This window comes from Pogona vitticeps, chromosome 6, assembly GCF_051106095.1.
Source record: "Pogona vitticeps strain Pit_001003342236 chromosome 6, PviZW2.1, whole genome shotgun sequence".
NCBI lineage: Eukaryota > Metazoa > Chordata > Lepidosauria > Squamata > Agamidae > Pogona > Pogona vitticeps.
This window is the reverse complement of record NC_135788.1, coordinates 111,011,334-111,034,391: the sequence shown is the minus strand read 5'-3', so window position 1 is coordinate 111,034,391 and position 23,058 is coordinate 111,011,334. Positions and strand designations below refer to the sequence as shown.

At 42.5% G+C, this 23,058-nt stretch overlaps 1 protein-coding gene across 1 annotated transcript in view; it reads left to right on the top strand.

Annotated features, from left to right (window-relative positions):
* Positions 1-685: 685 nt before the first annotated feature.
* Positions 686-23,058, top strand: part of DOC2A (double C2 domain alpha) — a 46,010-nt gene continuing 23,637 nt past the window's right edge. The window contains exon 1 of the mRNA XM_072976828.2: positions 686-825. The gene's annotated coding sequence lies outside the window, so the exon portion shown is untranslated. The remainder of the gene's footprint in view (positions 826-23,058) is intronic.

Genomic DNA, 23,058 nt, shown 5'->3' with positions numbered 1-23,058 from the left:
AAAGCCATCTGGAAAGCGTGTCTTATGCTATGCAGTTCTCAAAAAGACACATTTAATATGGTTTTCGCTTCCAGACTCTCGACAAGAAAATATTAATGAAGGAGGCATGTTTTGAAAAGGGAAACAGAAGCCTAGACTTTGGAGGATTTACAGAGGGAAGATTAGACTCTTCCTGTCAGCTGCCATATGTATGCCACAAGAAGCCAAGAGGTTGGGAAGGGTAGCAATTGAATCCTCCGGTGACATCTGAAGTTGACGTGCCTTCAACCCATAATTGTTAAGACTCTCGAGTTCTGGGATATGGGCCATATCCTAAACCTTGGTACGCCTCCACTTTCTACAGAAAGCCTGCTTCTTAAGAAACCACCGGTGTGTGACTGAGGCCAATTCCAAACAAGCCATAGTCATCATGACACTTGGCTAGTTTCCTTGCTACAGGTTGACAAAGAAAGTGAACAAATTCCAGTGCAGTTTAAGGAAGGATGAGAACTCTGGCCTCAGTCATGGTGCAATGGGTGAGGGAGGGATAAACTGAATTCCCCACATTATTTTCTGGTTGAGTGTATTCCACAAAACAGTGCACACCTGTTAGCTACACTCGTTCCAAGCAAAACAGGACAGTTCCTTCTTTGGATTCCAAGGAGCAAAGAAGAAGGGTTGATTCGTTATTATTTGCTCATGAAAAGGCTTTGTGGCTTATCTTTGAAAAAGTGTTACACTGGCGACTGAAGGACCTGATTATCGCAAAAGGAACATGCTGAAGCCCGAGAGTATAAAAAGAATTAAGCCTGCCTGCTAAAGAAGAAAGAAACAAGTCTTCCACAGGTAGGTTGATTTGGCATCAGTGTTATGGCAGGAGACGGGGTCAACACAAGTGTTAAGAATAAGAGGCAGCTGCTGAACCAGCCCATCTTGTCTAATGTTTGGTTAATCTCAGTGGCCATCTGGATACAGCCAGGATATGAGTGGGATAATCTTCTCTTCCTTTTTCCAACCCCTCATACCCTGAGGAATGTACCTCTGGGATGCAAAGGCTGTCCCAGGAACATTTGGCTGTCCCAGGAATAAAATCAAAAGGATAGTTGAAAAGGGGGTGAGGAAAACCATTCTTCTCAAGCATCGAGTATAATCAGCTGTCCCTCAATTACCTCTCCAGGGGGGGGGGGGAACACAGGAAGTTCCAGAGAGCACTGGTATCAGCTGCTGAGCTCAGAAGAGTTACCCGTCTGGACTACAACCCCCAGAACCCCTCAAGACAGCATGGCCACTGACTATCCTGCCTGAAGAGCTTCAGGAAGTTGTAGTCCAGAAAAGAAACTCTTTCACACTCTAGGGTACGCTGTAGCAGTCTACCTGTGAAGTTACTACAGTATGGATATCCCTGGCCTGGCTACCTCAACCCAGGAACAGTTACCATTGGCAGCCCAGCTTAAGTTGTTGGCAAGCCTTCTGAATTAGCTGAGGCGACTTGGGACTTAGGAGCCAAATATGGGTTTATGAGGACTTATAAAATCATAGTGATCACTGGCCTAATAAACTGAATTGACCACTCCTAAAATATGAGGGATCAGAACTAGGTAAAGCTGGAGTGGAGACCCTATGACCAAGGGGAGGTTGGTTCATTGGGCAAGGTGGGCATGGCCTCACCACCCACTCAGACTGACCATCTGGCTGGTTGGCTGTTTCCCCGGAGCGCATGTGAATGTTTGCCTGACTGCCTGTTTTGTTTATGGGGATGTGTCCCACTGTTAGTGCCTGTGCGTGCATGCGTATATGAGTACACCTTTTTATCCAGGCTCTGGTTCTCACTCCCTACCATTGACTCCTGCCCCATCATCTACAATGGGCATCAGTCACCGCTGCCTGTGGCCCTCCAGATGTGGTGACACAAAATGGTAGCTCATCAACACCTGGAGAATCCAAGATTTCTATTCTACCCTGCAGAATTAAACAAAAAAAATCACAAAAGTACCCCTGGGCACCCTAAGTCCTCCCTCAAGCTCCTTCTTTCTCTTGCTTTGCTACTTCCTCCATTTCATCAGGATGAAAGCTTACATTTATTGATCTTTGTCTGGCCCATTACTGCTCACAGATGCCTCAGGATTTAACAAGGCTTAAAGGGGTCAAGGAACAGACAGTAGATGTACGAAAGACCTGGACAACAGTTGCCAGTCAGAGCAGACAAAATAGAGTTAGATGGACCAATTATCTGGTTTACGATACAGCGATTTCATCCATGTGGATTTGTTTGAGTCAAGAGGCAGAAATAACACTACACTGCTCACAGAACCAGGCACCCTCTAAGGAATTTGTCCACTCTTTCTGCACCTTCACCCAAGAAAGCCAGTCTCTTTGAATGCTGTCTTGTTTTGGTCTTATCAAAGTCTCCATATCTCAATCCTTGTAACTGCAAGAAACAAATTAGTTCTGGAAGAAATACATTTGAATAAGTTGTGTGGAATTTAAGCTTTCGATTTCCAATCATTAGAAGAAGAAGCAGAGAGATATTGCTCTTACCTCCTTTGATAACATAAAACGTACTGTAATGCAGGTGAAGAAAATGCAGCCCACACATACTCAGAGGACTCCTTTTCTGTGTTCGCACCCTTCTAATGAAAGCAAAATTTGATAATCCTAAATTATGGGTATCACACCGTAAAAAGCAGAGACATCACTTTGTCGACAAAGGTTGGCATAGTCAAAGCTGTGCTTTCCAGTAGTGATGTATGGAAGTGAGAGCTGGACCATAAAGAAGTCTGACTGTCGAAGAATTGGTGCTTTTAAATTGTGGTGCTGGAGGAGGCTCTTGAGAGTTGCCTGGACTGCAAGGAGAACAAACCTATTCATTCTGAAGGAAATCAACCCTCAGTGTTCACTGGAAGGACAGATCCTGAAGCTGAGGCTCCAATATTTCGGCCATCTCATGAGAAGAGAAGGCTCCCTGGATAAGACCCCGATGTTGGGAAAGTGTGGAGACAAGAGGAGAAGGGGACGACAGAGGACGAGATGGCTGGACAGTGTCATCAAAGCTACCAACATGAATTTGACCCGACTCTGGGAAGCAGTGGAAGACAGGAGGGCCTGGCATGCTCTGGTCCATGGGGTCACAAAGAGTCGGACATGACTTAAAAACTAAACAAGAACAACGACTGTCTTGTTCTGCTTTGGAAATTTAATTCTTAAGGGCTAGAAACTTGCTTAAAAGGAAATAGAGTTTCTGAAGTTGCTAATTTTACAACTTTTCCTTCACTAGTACCAAGTCATGCTTCTCAGCCCCCCCCCAACAACTATAATTAATAAACTGTGTGCCATCAAGTCAATTCCAATTAGTGGCAACCTGTCTCAGGATTTTCTAGTTATCAAGTACTTAGGAATAATCCACCAGTCTCTTTTTCTTGTGGTGCTCCGGGACTGTTTAGCTTGCCCAAGCTCACAGAGGTTGGCTCTTCTCCTGAGAGGCACAGTGTGCCATTCAAACCCCCTGACCCTGCAGCCAGATACTTCAAACAGCTAATACAGCTGTATATGATTTTAAACATCTGTGGCCCTATTGATCAGGAAAGCTTTTTCTCTTTCTCTTTCCCTCCTACTTTCTACCACCAACTTGAACCCTCCACCATCTGTCTTCAGTGGAAACCCCAGCTGTGTTTTGGTGTGTATGTGTTTCATGACATAACCAGCAGCCGAGCGGATTGAGCTCCTCACCCACACTGTTACCACAGAGTGTTCAACTTGGTGCACACCATAAGCCACACAATCTGTTATCTGTGCCAAGTGTACTCCTATGCTATACTCAAGAGGAAAGGAAGCTGATGAAAGAAAAGGAGAACCCCCATGTTCAATCTTTACCCTGAATCAGAGCTTTTTCCAAAGAAAATCTCACTGTATTCCTTTGAATACAGGTACTATTTTCTCATCCTTTAAAAGGAAGGCATCAAATAATTGTTGGTATGTTCAACATCTAATAAAATATTTCTTACTAAAACTATGGATTTGGGGGTGGGGGGAGGGATAAAATCAGCAGAGATACCGTATTTTTCACTCCATAAGACGCACCTTTCCATAAGACGCACCAATTTTTTAGGAGAAGAAAACAGGAAAATATTATCTGTTTTCTTCGTTACATAAGACGCACAGACTTTCCACCCCCCTGTTTGGGGGGGGGAAGTGCGTCTTATGGTGCGAAAAATCCAGCAGTCTGACATAAAACCATAAAGCTAAAGATTCAGTATGAGATAGCAATGATCAGAACCAACCTATAACCACTAATAGTGTGATCAGATGGGCATTTGTCCTGCTGTTTAGCCCACTATGGGAACAGGCTGGTTCACTGCTTTTTCAAGCACTCAGATGATGTAATTGCTGGAGTGAACCAGCCAGTTCCCAAAGGGTTCCTACCTGCAGTTTTCTAGGTCTCTATCAGGAGCTTCTGCTTGCTGTGACGTTTTTTTCTGGTGTGGGTAGGATCGCTCAATTTTGATTTGTTTCCAGCATGTGTGATCACTCACTGAGACTGAACCAAAGCAAGCTTACTTCTTTAATTGCCCGGCTGGTTTTGATATCTGCACATTATTAGTGTATTAAACAGACTTTTAACCACTTAATGATAATGCAGAAATTGGGAAATTAAATTGAGAAATAAAAACTTCCCTCCTCTGCTCCTCCACAGTGCAGAGGGAAGAAACTCACAAACACAAAAAAACATTTTTAGCTAATCAGAGTATTTTATTTATTTATTTATTTATTTATTTATTTATTTATTTATTTATTTATTTATTTATTTATTTATTTATTTATTTATTGTATTTATACCCCGCCTATCTAGTCATTTCGACCACTCTAGAGTACCACTGGTGCACTGTATCACTTCGGGAAAATTTTGAAAATCTGAAATCTTCCTCCTGGGATTGGGAGGACAGGAGGAGGTAAGGACAATCCCCCCCCCCATCTTTGCTTTCCTAAAGGAGCCAGATCAAATATGGTTGCTTGAGATGCGTATGCCATTTGAATGCATACTAGACTCTACCCACTCTTATGCAACCCCATTTAGCCTGATCCAGCCTGGTTCAGTTGAGCCAATTTAGACAAGCCGTAAGGCCTTAAAATCTGAGTAAATAGCCAGATTTTCATGTGGCACTGAAATAAGGCCAGGGTGGTAGCATCTGTGCCATGAAGAAGTGGAAGGCAACTCGTAACCAGGGTGCCACATTCAAGAAGGCTTACTCTTGTGCAGAGGTTGGAGTCTTACTTTTCCCCTCTTCTAGCATGTTCACCAGCCATTGACCGGTTGCTTCCTATTGAGATTACTGAAATGCCCTAGATGGGATTCCCCTTGAGGATGATTGGCTGAAGGACTCTAGGAGTTATAGTCCAGAAAGTTACACTTCCAAGTACAGTTCTGTACTTGTGTCCCCACATAATGTATAACTCCTTATGGTGAGACATAGGCCATAAACATATTGTCAGCCAATTTAATTTCTTTAAAAGTGCTCTTATGTGACTTCCACATACTGTAATATTTCCAACATTGATATAGCCTTTATATTCTGCACCAGCAGGAACTTCTCTTTCATCATCAAGGGCAGGCCCATGCTAGATAGATTGCAGTAATCTAACTGGGCAGCCATCAGTGCATATTCAGGAACACTTGTATCCTGTTTCCCTGAAAATAAGATCTAACCTGAAAATAAGCCCTGGTATGATTTTTTAGCATGCTTATAAGATAAGCCCTTCCCCAAAAATAAGTCCCAGTTAAGTGAAACCCCACCCTCCACTATTGTGCAGCAACCAAAAGAAGATGACATGACTATATTTGAATAAATGTCAATTGTTGTATATAAAAAATAAAACATCCCCTGAAAATATGCCCTAATGTGTTTTTTTGGAGCAAAAATGAATATACGTAAGTCCCTGTCTTATTTTCGGGGAAACACGGTAGCTGCAGTTCAGATGAAGCTGGCCAAAAACACTCTGAGCTACTGAAGTTACTCGAGTTTACAGAGCCAACTCAACAATACACACAATACTCTTATCAGCTCCTTTGAGGAGAGTGAGGACAACTCCCTCAGGACAGATTACAGTATTTACCCAGTCCCTACACCAAGGAACCACACATTTATAGAGCCTCCATCTTGTCAGGACTCTGCTTCAGTTTATTGATCCTCACCCTCCTCTAGCCCAATTCCAACGATTAATGCACTGGCAGGATAATTCCATGTGACTCTGGTTAGGAGAAATAAAGTTGTCCTCCAGACACCCTGTTTATTTCACACAGATGCTTCATACAGATGTTATACAGGGTAGGGGATAGTATGGAACACTGTGGCACCACAACAGCTGTGGGATAGACCAAAATCCCGCCCAACAGCAGTGCCCTGAGACTTCTTGCTACCTAAAGCGAGAGAGAGGTATTGCTGCCCTCCTCTATGTCATCGCTAGTGCCACTTCCCAAATCCCCTCCCCCATAGTGGTGCTCCCCTCCCAGTGGTTTCTCCCTCCCAGCACAACTCAGACAAAAGGTGGATAGTGCATCTTACCAAGCAAAGCTTTTGCAAGTCACTGACAGCAGCCTGAGGAGGGAGGAGGCAGGAGAACACATCAGCAAGGAGGCAAGGAACCAAGGTGAGATGTGGTGGCCATAACCACCACAGACTGGGACACAGAAGGCATAAAAGGAGGGGACACAGTGGTGATGGGAGGAACTGGGGAAAGCAACAGCATTCACTGCCCCTGGCCTCTCACTGTTTGAGGCAGCTGCCTCCCCCAGCCTAATGTTAGGGCTGGCCATGATCCCCCAGGTGTCATCCTCTGTAACCAACACTGGTTGTTGGAGTAGAACCACCATGATGCCTTTCCTCCCACTCCCACTAAGGAGGGCTATTTCAGTCCCATACTATCCGGCTTCAAACCAGACCATCTATTTCCTCCAACAACATTTGAAACAGGATGATCATCACCATTTGGACACTTTGTCTGGAAGAGGGTTACTAGGAACTTGTTAGTAGCTGTCACATATAGTTCTTGGTCCTTGGAGATGCTCTTCAGCATAATTAGGCACTGAAATTGGTTAGTGTTCCAGATATAAGCTTCAGGTAAACTTTTGTGACTGAGAAATCATACTTGCAAACAAATTCTGTGTTTGTCTCCTCTTGGCCGATCACAAAACAAAGAAAGCTAGTGTGAAAACTACAGGAGATGTGAAAAACTTCAGCTATGACATTGAGATATTCTTAGCACCTAAGGTATTCCTTCCTCTAATCACATCTCTTGCAAATGAATAATTTGTAATAGGCAGGTAGGGAAATAATATTTTGAAATGGATGTAAGTCATCTGGTTCCTTCCAGACAATTTGGGCAAGAATGCCATAGTCCCAGATAGCATGGCCAGTAATCAAGGATGATGGGAACACTAGTCCAGAACATCTGCTGTTGTTGTTATATGCCATCAAGATGCTTTCATGTTATGAATGAGTGATTTCTAAAATGTCCTGTCCTCAACTGCCCAGCTCTGCTCTAGCTTCCTTGGTGGAGTCCATCTATCTCATATTTGGTCTTCCTCTTTCCCTGCTGCCTTCAACATTTCCTAGCATTATTGTCTTTTCCAGAAAATGTTGCCTTATCATTATGTGCCCAATGTCTTATTTCACACACTCAACCCCCCTCAGCGCATTAAAGTGGGCATCCAAGAAGGGACCAGAACATCAAGACTAGAGAATATTAATTTGCCTGCCATGTTTCAAGTTTAGCATTTGGTTGTTTACTAATATTAGTAAAAGATACTCTCCACAAGTGCAAGAGAATTTTCCATATTAATCAATCAGTATGTTTATTGCTTTTAACTGCAGGCCACTGCAAATAAAACAAAATGTAATAAAGACAATAAAGTATTCATAAAAAGAAGCACAAACCTACGACTTCTGGATTATTACAGAACCTGTTTTTTTAACATTTTGCTGCTAGACATTTAAAAACTCCAATGAATTCAAGTACCATTGTGCAGGTCCTCAAAGATAGTATGCTATAGCTGTTTAAAAAAAGAAAGTAGATTAAAATGAAGACTTAAAATGTAACATTAAAACAGTCTGAAGACGAAGAATTGGGAACAGAGCAATTCCTGGTCTCAAGGGCAAACATACAACTCCAGAACTCCCTCAGTCCTTCAGAGGAAATTGGCACAACAAAGACTGACTGACTAATAGCCCAGCGGAGAATCTTCCAGAAGGCCTTTGAAGTTACTACGTCTGAATCTTCGCCGCCCACCATTCTCCACAGATTAAGGACAAACTGAATGCTATGTTGCTACAAGCGCTGTGATGTTCCCCCCAAGTTCTCAAAAGGCTCTTCTTTTTTTTTTTTCAACATTCCTACAAAAGCAAAGAAGACGCTGGCAGGACTGTGTTATGGCTTTCTATATGGAGTCGCACACAGGCTGTACAGTAACATCTGAAATACTGAAGGGAGTAACAACAACAACAACAAATAGGAGCAAGGGTAATTCCAGACGTAGCCACTAGAGGTAGCAGTGGGAACAGCTCTATCTCCCCCCCACACACACACACACACACCTCTATACATAGCTACCTTCCCTTCCTAAAACCTTTTGAAATTCTGTACATCCTAAGTGGACTGCCTTACAGTAAGGCCAGGCCTGGTCCTTTAGGAACTGTACACATGATGATATCTGTCACCAAGTTGCATCTGACTCATGGCAACACTATCAGGGATTCAAGTACAGATGGGCATGAATCAGAAAAATAGTGATTCGTTTTGATCTGTGATTTGTCAAGTTAAGTGAATCACAAATTATGAATTTACATTTTTTTTCTGATGCATCAATGAATCACTTTTTCAATTTATTTTTTTACTTTAAAACCCTATAAAATGGCCCTCCAGGCATCTAGAGACACCAAAGTTGATGACTCTCCTCTATAAGCCCCGCGTGTTTGGTAATTGTTGGGTTTCAGACATCCAAGTTATACACCTACAAGGAGCCCCCTCCCGGAAGTCCCCCCCGGCACCTAGAAACACTAAATTCAGAGAGAAGCTTCTACTGACTCTTCGCTATATCCCTGTAAGTTTGGTAAAGAGTCAGTTTCAGACATCCAAGTATACATCCACAAAGCAGGGCTCCCCAGGAAAGTGCCCTTTAGTAGCTGGATTTGGGAAACCCAAACTTCACCAAACATGGAGGGTTTGTAGAGGAGAGGCAGAGGAAGCTTCTCTGAAATTTTGGTGTCTCTAGGTGCTGGGGAGCCAAACAAATTGACAAATCAAAAATCACTAAAAATTCATTTATTTGAACTCATTGGTGGCATTGATTCGCATGAATACAAATCGACAAATAAGCAAATATTTTTAATGAATGTGGTGATTCATTTTTTAAATGCATGCCAACTTCTAGTTTCAAGGCATATGAAATATTTAAGGAGTAGTTTGAACAATGCCACCTCTCAGTCATTGAGTTTGAACCCAGGTCTCTTGTCTATCACTCTACCGGTGGCTCATATATTCCCATACATATATATATCTGTGGTTGTGTATATATGTGTGAAGAATAAGGAAGGCAAAGAGCTAGTCTTACTTCACATGCTACAGGTTTAAGGTCAGATAAATGTTGTGAATAGAAAATACCGTAAGTGAGTTCCTTACATGTATCTTGTGTAGACTGCATTTCCTTATCCTGCATTAACATACATGGCAGGGATATGTGACCCACATATGATCTTGTCCACTTTTGGTATATCTCACACTCACTTTTCCCTACAGGAGAGGTGACCAATGGAGGAAACCTCACTTTCAGTGTCACTATCGGTCATTTCATTGAAGACTGTCAGGACAGAGAGGTTCACTAGGTATTGGGAGAGGCAAAAGCTGAAAGTGAAGGGCAGAAACAGATGTCACAGATTGCCCACGATTAGGCCCGAAAGCATTTTACTGTTGGAGATGCATGATTCAGGCAGACTTTCATATCTGATGAAACGCACTTCAAAGGAATCCCACACATGAAACCTGAAGACCAAGCATATTTTTTTAAAAACCTGATTTGCAAATAATGTGAGGTGGAAAAGCTCCTATTGTACACTCAGCCATTTTCAGCAATTAAGGAATTCCTTCATCTAATTACAGATTACCTGTAAAGTCTGTTTTCATCCTGGCTGTTCTTAAAGGAAGTTTTCATCTTCACCCACCTACCCAGCAATGGCCCCTAGTTCAGAGAAAGTAAAGGAACAAAAGCTTAAACCTCCCCTCGGTATGTAGAGAAGAGGGTGTATAAAATGCCTGTGTGTGCTTGCTAGTCAATAGCAGAGGCAGCCCTTGAGACTGAAAAAGTGGTGCATCACAATATATATAAATTTGGGTAGACTGCTAGCATCTCTCGTTTTTGTCCTTGTTTTCAATTTAAACTTTAATAAATGTTTTCATTTTTAATCTGGAAGCTGCCTTGTGGGACCCTGTGAAAGGTAGGGACATCATGGAGCACATTTTTCAATAAAATTAAATTTAAAAATAAAAGTGAATTTAAATGAGTCTCTTCTCTCCCTCTCCCAATGTTCCTCTAAAAATGATTGAGCCTTTCCTTTTTTCAAAATCCTTAGAGATTTTTCTTGGCTTCCAGTATCTGGTCTTAGAAGAACATGTTCCGCATCTGCCTTTATTGCTGAGAAATGTTTGTCCATTTAGGAGAGGAGAAAAAATAATGCTGTGTTCAGAACTCTTGGTTTTTGTCAGAATCTACCAGTATTCTTTCACGCCTGAGGTAACCCATCTGTCTACACAGGCACCCCTCACTTCTTATCAGACGATGATTGCTGAGATGGAAGGAGAGAGTCAAAGGAGGGATAGACATACTGGTAATAGATTCTCTGTCACCAGGACACCTAGGATACCAGAAAATGTATTTCTAGTGCCAGTTTACCACAGATTTATCATGGAAAATAACTATAAGCTAACCTAAATTACAGAATACAACTCATTTGATCAACAATATATTGGCATTAAAGTACTGTGGTTGATCCACCAGGGACAGGGTATCCCAGAGCATGTGGGAAAAGGAAATATACAGTAGATAATCCTGGAATATAGCATAGCTCCTCCAGTCTAGCAAGAGCTAGGTAGAATAGTCCTTTTCAAAGGCAGCATCTGTCAAAATAGACTGTAAGATAGCTCGGTGTGGGGCTTTTCCCTGACCCCACGCAGTCAAACAAAAAGCATCAACAACAGCTTATTCCTCATTAAGTATATAACGGTCCTCAAGATTTAAAAACATTTGCTGTTTTCACTGCAGCTGTTTTCCAATCATATAGGCCGTCATCATAGGCCAATTAAAGAAGAATGTTTACAGCACAGTTCACTGTGCCATAAATAATGTGTCTTTATAAATTACGGTGTCTATCTACATTTGAAACATGCCATTCTTTGACATGAAAATGCTTCCCTCTCATATCTGACACGTTAGATTTTTGTAGTTCATCGTTGTTGAAGGAAAAACATTTGCACCTGCTCAGAGGTTCTCTTGTCCTTTTCATTATTTCACATATCCCAGGGCTGGTTTCCAGCAGTAGGGATGTTCTGGATAAAAGTGTTGAAAAGGACACAGGTTTGAAGACTCACTGGGTTGATTAAACAAGGCTTTAAAATTCTAACCTCGAATTTTCTAGTCTGTAAAATGGGAGAAATGGCAGTGTCCCTCAGAGGTCAATTTTTAGTTATCAATAAATGCTAGACATCATCTTGCACATTTTAAAAGTGCTATAAAATGATAATATCTCACAGCAAAAGCCTGACCTTGGTGAAATTTATGTACCTCGGCTTATTACCACATGCAAAAAGAATTCCTCAGTTCTCTGGGGAGGAAAGTCATACTTATGCATAGAAAAATAATTACAATCTTCATAGGCATGTTATGAAACCGCCATAGCACAAGGAAGCACACAAACATCTCTTAACACCATCCACACACACAACAGACACAAAAGATGCACCTGTAACATTCATATTCTCTAAGGCAGAAACATAACTGTGAGAGAGTGTGCACACACAGGGGTACATACATTGTTATTCTACAAACCACAAGAAATTACACGAAACAGGCAATGTTAAGGTCTTGCACATGTATATATACAAATAGTCACTGAAAGTATGAGCAAAAATAAGTGACACAGGAGTTGAAATCTTAACAATCCAGACTAAAAGCAGGTTTTTTAAAAAGTGTAATACATACAATGGATAAGCTACAGAGAGAGAGAGAGAGAGAGAGAGAGAGAGAGAGGGAAGCGCATTATATAATACATGCAGCAGTCACCATGTAGCAAAGATCAATGCTCTCTCACTCTCTCTCTCTCTCTCTTTCACACACACACATCCACATCCATCTTCTGATTTAGAAGTCATCAGAAGAGACTGTTTGCCCAGAAGGATGCATAGTCACAGAAACAGACACACAGAAGGTATCCCTGCAGCAAAAAACAAACAAGGATATGGACAGAAGCTGTGTATGCAGGTACAGATAAAGAGACAGGTAGCTTATTTTTAAAAGGTTGGCTGAATGTATAATGTGGGAGAGAGAGAGAGAGAGAGGACTTATAATTAAAGTCAGAGAATAAAAGGTATCTCAGGTAGAGACTGCGGCAACCAGACAAAGAATCAAGAAAGGTTAGGGACGAAGGTGTCTGCAGCGTGGTGCTAACTGAGGGATCCCTGTATAAAGCGCCGCCACCACCCCCAGCTGCGGCTGTTTTGCAGCAGTGGGTGATGGATCTTCATAGGCTCATGTACAGTCAACCCTCATCCTATGGGGTGAGGAACGCCTAACTATACGGCCAAGCCCAGATGCTGAGGAAAAGTGGACAGCCCTTTTCTTTGGCATCTGTAGCTTTTCTCTACTTCCTATCTCTTTGTGGTACTGTCCTGATTTTGTAGGGGGTCGGAAGGGGGGGCGGTACGACAACCATATCACCCACAGGGATTAAAACAAAAGGGACCAGGGATTCTCACAGCCTGTTTCAAAAGTGTGTCTTTTTATTTATTTATTTATTTATTTCATTTATACCCCGCCTATCTAGTCAATTGTGACCACTCTAGGCGGCTTACAACATGCATTTAAAAAAGAAACATATAACAAACCACATCACAAATAATAATTTACATAAATTAAGATAGAATAAAAAAAAATTTTCCCCAAAGATGGCGAGAAACGGGATATATTATAACAGAAAAAGAAAGTGTTAGGTAGAAAGGGGGAAGGCCTTTGTCAGTAGAATTGCTGGGGATATTTTTTAACCAAGGAGCTAATAAGCTTCCAGGTTTCACAGCACTCCTCATCAGTCAAAAGGAATATATAAAGCGCATTAGGAGAACAAATTCCTATGTATCTATTATGTATTTTTAAAAAACCATATCCACACACCTTTGCTTCCTATAATGAAGCTGAGGCTTTTATTGGCACGCTAGCAAGTGTTTGCAATAAAGGGTTTTAGAATGCAGGGGGAATTTAAGGCCAAGTTGTCATTGATCGAAGAATGGATTGAGACAGGGAAGGCAATGAAAGGCGAGCAGATGAGAGAAAGGGAATGAACGACTAATTGGGCCAGCATGAAGCCCGCAAACGAGACCATGGATTTAAAGGTTAGAGAGGATCTCTGACTTCCCAATAAAATTCCCCTACTGCAAGTTAAGTGCCCACCCCCATTGGGATATAATTAAGAAAGGGCGCCCAGCTGCCAAATTGAGGGGGAAATGATAGGTGTCACTCTAAGGAAGGAGAACTCAGCTGGAAAAGGTTGAAGAGTCTGAACTGGCTGGCTGGAAAAGGGGAAAGAAAAAGAAGAGCATTGGGAAGAGAGAGAGAAAGAGAAATGATCTTCCTTTTTTTTCCAGAGGCCCTGGGTGACAATCCAGGCATTGGCCAGGGGGTGGCAGGTGGGGCAAAGGGAAAGGCATCATCCTCCAAGGAGGAGGGAGGGTTAACAAGGAGATGTTTTAGAATCTCATTAGCACAGTGCGACTTGCTGTCTCACCATGGAACCTGCCATTTAATTAGGTCTCCGCTGGGACATAAGACACCAGATGCGTCACTCATTACTTCCATGTCTTTGCTTTATGACAGGGCTCTTGGGTGTTGTGGGAGGAGAGTAGGGCTTGAAGAGACGCGAGCAGAAAGACACAGAAACCAGGGTTCCTTTCTAGGGAATGCGGGGGGGGGGGAGCTTGTAGGTACACACAGAGGACAATGGAAGTGGGGCAAATGTTTGCAGAGAGAATAAAAACATTCAAAGTGTGTGGCCTCCTGAACAAAGACCATCACAAACTCATTGGATCACCATGGGCCAAGTTAGTATATTTCGGCCTCAGTCATCCCTATCTGTAAAATGGCCAGATAGATTAACGACTAGCCTCACAGAAATGTTTTAAGAATGAACCTTGTAAGCTGTTCTGGAGAACCAACAAAAACACAGGAAACCCCTAATTATAGGAGAAGGAAGGCAAGCAGGCAACCTCAGGAGGTAGAAGGAAAAACTCTATTGAGCTGAATGTGATACAGATTCAACTCTTCCTCAAGGGTGCTCTTTAAACAACCAATGTCAGTTCTAACATTGTGAAATAACTGAAAATGGACTGAGTCTCAGACTGGCTGTGTACGAGTGCCCCTAAAGGAGAACAAAGTTCACAAAGAATAGAGTTCATTTTTAAGGAGTATCATATGCACCTAGAGAACTCCTTCCTTTCATTTTCCTGTAGGTATTCTGGGTCTACTGTGTTTCTCCGAAAATAAGACAGGGTCTTATATTAATTTTTGCTCCATAAAATGCATTAGGGCTTATTTTCACGGGATGTTTTATTTTACAGTTATGTCATCTTCTGGTTGTTGCACAATGCTGCACAATGGTAGAGGGCGGTGTTGCACTTAACTGGGGCTTATTTTTGGGGTAGGGCTTACATTACAAGCATCCTGAAAAATCATACTAAGGCTTGTTTTCAGGTTAGGTCTTATTTTTGGGGAAAACAGGGTAATACGAAACTTCTCCATTAAAGGTGTACAGATTTGTGTTTTTGGATTACCGTATTTCTTCCAGAATCCCCCCAGGCAGCTATCTTTGTTCCAGTGTGGTTTTCAAACATGCTTTCAGCCACCTTCTGTACCCACAGCTGGAATTCCCCAAATGCACCCTTTTCTAGAGCATTTTCTAGATGCAAATCTAGAAATGTGTTTTATTTACATTTGCTCGGCATCTGGCAGCTGTGTTTGACTGTTTATAGTTAGGTTGCAGATCTATTTCTAAGGAGTATCTTTTGGCACATTCTCTTTAAATAAAATCTTAGATCGTACCACAAGCCAGATTTTAGATCCCCACCAATAAAAGCCTGTTTTAGCCTGGATGCTTTCCAAACTTTATTTCAGACATGCGGTCCAAAACAAGACTCTTTTCTCTAGCATTGGCTACCTTCCTGTCTCCTGCAGCTTCTAACGGTTATCCTGATGATCATGATAGACATATTTCAGTGCCAACAATGCATTTTCTAAACTACAAGAGGGAAAGGTTTCAGCCTTTTCCATTACAGGCTGATTCTCCTATCCTTCCATTAATAACTTATCTTGTCATAAAATCCCTCCTCTCTTGTTATAAATCAGCCCCTGAAACTGAAGCTGTCTGTTGCAAAGAAGATGGGGAATGAGTCAGTTTTAGGACATAGCGAGTTGTTGAGTGAAACATATGTTGGTGGAATAGGAAGAGGCATTTAGTGATAACTTTGAAATCATATATAGTTTTTTCCATCAGCATTCATACATCTTGGGCAATTTAAACAAATGCAGGCACGAAAACACACATAGGTATCTCTCAGGGCCTCACCTACCTTTCAAACTATCTGCAACACTAAAAGGATTGCAGCTGTTAATTCTAATTGATGAACAAGACCAGCATGGCCTTTCCAGGGGCTGCTCCCAGACTGTGGAATGCCCTTCCAAAGGAGGACAGACTTGAAGACGTGGACCAACACTCTAAGTCCATCCACTCTGGAAGTTCCTGCGATCCACGGGATAAAGAAGCATCATCCTAGGTTACATCCCAAAGATTACCAAATTTTTGGCCTGCCCTCCATCCTAAAAACATCAAGAGGACATACCTTCCCCCACTGTTTTTTCTCCTCTCATTCACCTTATGAAATAGGTCCAGAGCTCAGAATGATACATTTTAAAAGCAACTTGTTGGCTTACCTCATTATTTCCTAGCATCCAGACTATTATTATCATTAGTGTCGCTCCATTCATGCAAATAATTAATTGTGTTGCATGCTATCGTTGCACTGTGTTGCTGTTGTGCACAGGCCAGAAAAATACTGGGAAATCTGTCTGTTCCTTTAATGGACAATTTGAAATATCTTAAAATACCCATTTGAAGTAAGCTTTGAAAGTAACTTGGTGTTACTCATTTACAGTACTTGTTCCATCTAAAAGTACTTTGTAACTATTAATGCCATTGCCCATCACCGGAGAGCATCTAGTTACTGTAACTATTGTAGCTATAATTAATTGTTTCCAAACATTGGGAAGGTTAGGTAGACTGAGAAATACTAACTCGCTGAAGTTCTCTGACATCCACAACTTAACAGAAATTTGAGCCTAGGTCTCAGTGATTTAATTTAACACTCTCATCATCCTTCTGTTAGGTAGCATGAGCCAAATGACTCAATTAGCCGTTCCTGGAAGAGGGTGAGGTTGGTGGCAAGACATTAGACAACAGAGTTGTGTGTACCTCACAGGTTCCATGTGCTTTCTAAGGTACCTTGAGGCAGCAGAAGATGTGGTTCTACATAGGAGCTTCAGTACGTGGGATGGGGGTGGTAAGGGTCAGGACCAGCCCTACTATTAGGTAGAATGAATCAGTTACCTTATATCACAGATGTTACGGAGGGGGTAGCAGTGGCAGTCCCTTGGCAGTTTGCTTCTTTTGAAGGATATGGCTGTGTGTTCTAAAGAACCTGAGCTGCATCCTCTAAACTAGCCTAATCATCTCAGATATGGTCCAGCCAGAGCTTGCAAAAAGTTACTTTTTTGGACTATCACTGCCAGAAATCCCAAAATAGCATAGCCATTAGCTGGATGATTCTGGAAACTGTCATCTAAAAAAGCAAGTTCTCTAAGTTTTGGTGGTGGGTGCTTTCTCCCCATTACCAGTATCAAAACAATGTTCAGTTATCAGTCCGGTTGGGTTCTCTAGATAGGAGGGAGGGGGATCACCTTGGCTGTTGTCTCAAGCAGCAAAATATCCAGGGCTAGCCCCGGAAGTAGACTGGTGTGTGGCATGTATGTGGATACTGGCATCTTGTCTTTCATCCTGGGTAGCCAAATGTCTTGGACCTGCTCTATAGCCGCCATACTACAAACAATCTCAAAAATGGCATCAAAACATCAGGAACAAATATGCCAAAAAAGGGCAGAGGGAAACCCCAAAACTTTGCAGGGGTGTCCTTTCGAGCAGCTTGGATTTCTGGAGAGTTTGGGTACTACAGATCAGCACCTGAGAGATCGGGACAAGATTTCAGCTTCAAACCGTTGGGTTTTGCTCAGTTCCCCCGACGCCTCCAGAGACAGGTGTCGGTATCCGGATCCTGAAAACCAAAATAACGTGTGTATGCATGCACACGCGCATGAACGTCTGTGCAAGATGCTCTCCGCCACCACTGCTCTTCCTCCCGCCAATAAACAGCCCTGGAGGCGGGTGTGAACATGCTTCCAGGAATAGCAGCTGAAGACAGAAACGTGCCAAACAAAATCTGGACAGCCTGTGCTAGGATTATCAAGGGGCTTGGAAAGAGAGAAGGAGGGGAGAGAGTAGGATTGGGGCAGGTGCTGGCACCGGAATCAACAGTTTTGAAAGATCGCCTTTCCCCCGCCCAGCATCTCTACTCTGTATTTCCAAATGCCAAGTAATGTCATGTACAGTGACTGGGGCAGAGAACAAAATGTCAGCCTCCATTTGGGTTGCGGCTGCTTTCCAATCAGTCGCCCAATTAACAAGAAAGGGAGATATCAAACAAAATGATTACAATTCCTTCCTCCATCCCCACACACATATTCGCAGTGGGAAGCCTGGGGCTTGGTTCTGGGTGGCAATGTGAAGTTGGGGTCTAGGGCAATTGGCAAAATTGTTTCATCCCATCCCCCCCCCCGCTGCTTATCTGCTTAATTAAACTCCCCGTTCTCCAGTTTCACACCCCACTCTTGCTTCAGAACTTGACAGATAGTGGAGGAAATTAATGGCTGGGGAGAGAATTAAATTGATCCTTCTTCTCGTTGTAACTCAAAAGGAAAATAAACCCACAAAGGCCAGGCTATGCTGCCTGTGATGTTAAAACCACTGCAGCTCCCGCCAGACAAAACGATTCCAAGGAAGGGACTTCTAGAACCCCCTAGAGAGGGAAGACGCCAATTCTGGTTCTGAAGGGCTGCCTTCTGTCCCTAGATATGCACCTGTGGAAATGTGATTCATGGGAGTGGAAGATGAAAGAAGGTGCATCAAATGTAAATGCCGACCAATGCGTGTTTTACATTCACCTCAGAAAGAAAAGGAAACAATGCAATATAAAAACACCACAATGAAGATAAAAAAGGACTATCCTGGGTCAGATCAAAGGCCCTTCTAATCCAGCAATCTGTTTGTCACAGTGCCCAGCCAGGCACCTATGGGAAGCCTCCAAAGAGGCAATGAGTACAACAGCACCGTCTCACTCATGTTCCCCAGCAGTTTATACCAAGAACTGTACCCCCCATGATCCTAGAGACAATAATAGCCACTGATATCCTCATCTGCCACAAATTCGGCTAGTTCTTTTCTAGAGCCTTCCAAATTGACAAGCATTGCTACATCTTGTGGAAGTGAGTTCCAGAGGCTGATGAATTGTTCTCTGAAGAAGTACAGTATTTCATTTTGTTACTCTAAAGCAAAACCCCAGCAAGAACTCGAAGTTTCTGCAGGTCTGATAAAGGTATTAGCTATCATTGGTTTTGGATCCTGCGCAAAGACCACAAAAATTTTTTTCTTCTTTTTAATCTGACTAGAAAATACCTTGAATAGCCATTCCAGGGAAGATTTACAATCAGAGCAAGGAGACTTACAATTACCTGAAAAAGACAGCGCTGCACTGAGAATTCTCTCTTTTCTCTTCAATGTATAATAACCTGAATCTGGCTCGAACTAAGTGGTTTTTTTTTGTCTGTGGTTTTTTTTTTTTTTGCCTTGTATGCCACTAAATTTTATCTCTAGGCAGCAGCAGGGTAGTCCACCATTCAAACAAAGGGATACTGCCCCCACTACAGCTTCAGGCTACACTTAGTTATTCCTCTCCTGGCTGGTTGTCTCCCTAACAGAGCAGGGAAGTTCACGGCCCATCTATGTCCCTCTCTTGTTAAACTTCCAGGTTTGCAATCTGTGCAAGTGAGAAGGAAGAAGGATGTAGCACCATGGTCTCTTATCACCTGCTGTGTCCACTGATCCCAACAGGAACCAGCTGCCACTGCCTCCAGCTTTTCTGATTTGAGATGGTGCTTCTCTTTCCAACCAAAACAGAAGCCAGGCCCTTTGAAAAAAGCAATGGCAAATTCACTCGGTAACTAGTACAGTAATAGACTCCACAAACATCTCCAGCTGGTTTCTTTATCTTCAGGCTTGACTTTAACTACAGCTCCTGAAGCTTTCACATCCGGCTGGCATGATTTATGGACTTCTTCATCCCCACCCACCCACCCTCGTTTCTGAAATGCCCAGCCTGAAGCAGAGCCCTGCATAACTGGAACGTTTGCCTCTTTTTCAATTTTTAATGATCTAATAAAAGCATTATCCACCCTTGTTTGTAATAAAATAATATGCTCCTTGCTTTGCATGAAGGGCCTTCTAGGTAATGAAATGAACTTTTTTTGGTGATTCAATCTACTGAAGGATCAATGCGTCAGACTGCAGAAACAGCCATACATTTATATATGGCAGCATCTCACTAAAGGAGCATCCTGCATCAATATGACAGTTTAAGGATATGACTTCATATTTAAACACAAAACAAAACAAAAACAAAATACTGCCACTCACTTTCAGAGGACAGAAAACCATCTCTATTATTCTTGACAGATTTGTGAAGGCAGGTAACATGCCAATTTCCCTTGGGTTACAGATATAACTAGCAAGTCCGGGAGACAACAAAAGCTGACATTACCACCTTCTTTTCTCAACCAGATGGAAGTTCTCAGCTTTGCTATTTAAACTCTAGCAGAATGAAGAGACATGTGGAGTGCCCGTCTATGCTTTCAGCAGTGCTCAACACCTACTGCAAAGGCACAGATGTGGCTGCAAGACATCTAGAATTTTCTTCACCTCTGCTCAGAGCTTGGAAACATTACTTTTTTGGACTACAACTCCCATTTTTGGGAGCTCTAATGAAAAAAAATATTAAAAGATAATGAAAAAAGAGCCAGAAAGGAACATTTCTACCATATACTTGTGCTTTATTTCACTTTGCCGAAACATAGGAAGTTTTTAAAGCACAGAAGTTTAGTCCCTATGTTACTTGTTCTGATTAATTGCTATGTTTAAAAAAAATCTGTGATAGGAAGTTCCAGATGATTAATTGCCCAGCTTACCTGATTAGAGCTTGCAGCCCTAGACAAAACGGGTGTTGGGTTTTTGATGTTCTAATGAGGTTCAGAATGCTCATACATAAACAGATCTACAAGGAATCTCTGTCCCTCCAAGAAAAAAACAAACAGGAGTCCTTGGTCTCTCTCTCTCTCTCTCTCTCTCTCTCTCTCTCTCTCTCTCTCTCTCTCTCTGTGTGTGTGTGTGTGTGTGTGTGTGTAATGCTTTATGCTGAGGGGGAAAGGCACTATGTGCACCCATTTTAGTTCATTCCTAATTCCACATATTTCAATTTATTTATTTATTTATTTGTTCGTTCGTTCGTTCATTTTTCCCCCTTTCTTTCTCTTCTCCTTTTTCATGGAGAAACTGTGGTCAGAGAGACAGATAGCCAGGCAAGTAAAAAAAAAATTTAGACAAGTAAAATCATCACACTTGTTCTTGAAAAGAAATAATTTTTTTTCAAAGGCCAGAGTGAAAAGGTGTCTCTTCACGCTCTTCCTGAAAGTGAGGAGAGTGGGAACTGATTGCAACACTGAGGAGAGTGCTTCCTGCAACAGTGGGAATAACAAAGAAGAAAACCTTCCCACCATGTGCCTGTCAAGCAGGCCTCCGCAGGTGGTATTGCTCTCAGCAGCTCAAGATCTTAGCATCCATTCCAGGGAAGTTCATAATGAGACCAGGGTTCTTCTCTTGGAGGCTTAAAAGCTTAAAACCAACACCTTGAATTGGGCCCAGAAAGCACATGGCAACTAGTGACTTGGAACAGAGCCCTGGTTCCCACTGAATTTGGGATTTCTTGGCTCCTGGGCCCCCTGCCTGGTCCAAAACCAGGTTTATCTATTTGACTAACACTTAAAATGTCATTCAACAGCATATGCAGCATTACAAATATTTCCTGGCCTGGAGTCGGTCCAGGACAGAGTTGCCATAGTAACAGATGGGGGGGAAAGAGAGGAAGGAAAGCAGAAAAAACTTCAATTCCCCAAACTCAACGGATATGTTGTTGCCACACAACTTCAAACATTTCAACTGCTCTCAGGGGCTGGGGCTTGAACCTCAAGAGGTACCTTGCAATAAAGGGAAGATGGGACTGTGAGCAAAGTAGAAAATAAGGCCTACTTGTGACAGGATCAAGAACCCTATCCTAAGAGTGTATAGGAGAACTTGTTGACTGGGATGGTGGGACGAGTAAAAGTGACATTTTTTTTTAAAAAAATCCCACTTGAGAATCCACATAAGAGGCTTATACATAAACACTTCCTTGGTGGTAGGAGTCAATTAATTCCCCTCCTTTATACAGTACCTGAAATCAATCATGGAGCTGTCCCGTTCTCCCAGCACCTTTGCTCCTTCCTCTTTCTCTGGGGTTCAAGGCTAATATCCTAATTTTCAAGGCCACAGTTCCTACCCTGGTCATTTACCCCTGAAGCCTCTGTGCTGCAAGGTCAGAAGATCTGCAGTTGTAAGGTCAAATCCACGCAATGGAGTGAGCCCCCCGTTGCTTGTCCCAGCTCCCGCCAACCTAGCAGTTCGAAAGCATGCAAAATGCAAAAATGCGAGTAGATAAATAAGTACCACCTCGGTGGGAAGGTAAACGGCGTTCTGTGTCTAGTCATGCTGGCCACGTGACCACGGAGGATTGTCTGTGGACAAACGCTAGCTCTATGGGTTGGAAACGGAGATGAGCACCACCGCCTAGAGTCAGACACGACTGGACAAATTGTCAAGGGGAACCTTTACTTTTCCCTTTTCCCTGACTAGTTCCAGATTGAGGACTTGCTCGTACATGAAATTAATAATAAAGAAGAAAATGCCCATGGCCATAGAGCCCTGTTCTTCATACAGAATAGCCATATATACTCTTCGGGGCAGAAATGCTTGTAGAACAGAAGGAAATGTTGCTATAGAAAGCTGGATCCCAACAAATATGTATACAGCTCTTTTCCTGTTAATTAATCCAAAGACTACTCATTCAGTTCTCCCCAAAAAACTCCTTGTTGTTTTCCCCCACCTACCCACCCACCTTCCTTTCTGGCTGGTTCTGAATATATTCCCCAGTCTCACCATATCTCCCTTCCATGCCCTTCCTTCCTTTCATCTACAAAAGATGCCCCCACCCATCTTATCCATCTTCGTCATCTATTCCAAATGCCCACCCGCCATTCATTCACAGCCCCACATACAAACAAATATGCACCTCACCTACTCTGATCTAATCCACATCAGATCTCCCTTTCCTATATCTGGCTATTTTTAAACTGGATTTTAACACCATTTCTCTTTCTCTTTTTGCCTTAAAAACAAACCAACCAACAGCATCCACCCCAAGCCCAAGAGATAGGGCAGGATCAGTTAAAATGCACAGTGTCTTCCTCTCCCTTTGGTACAGAGAGCTAGATCTTATACTATATGAATCCAATCCAACCTTTTA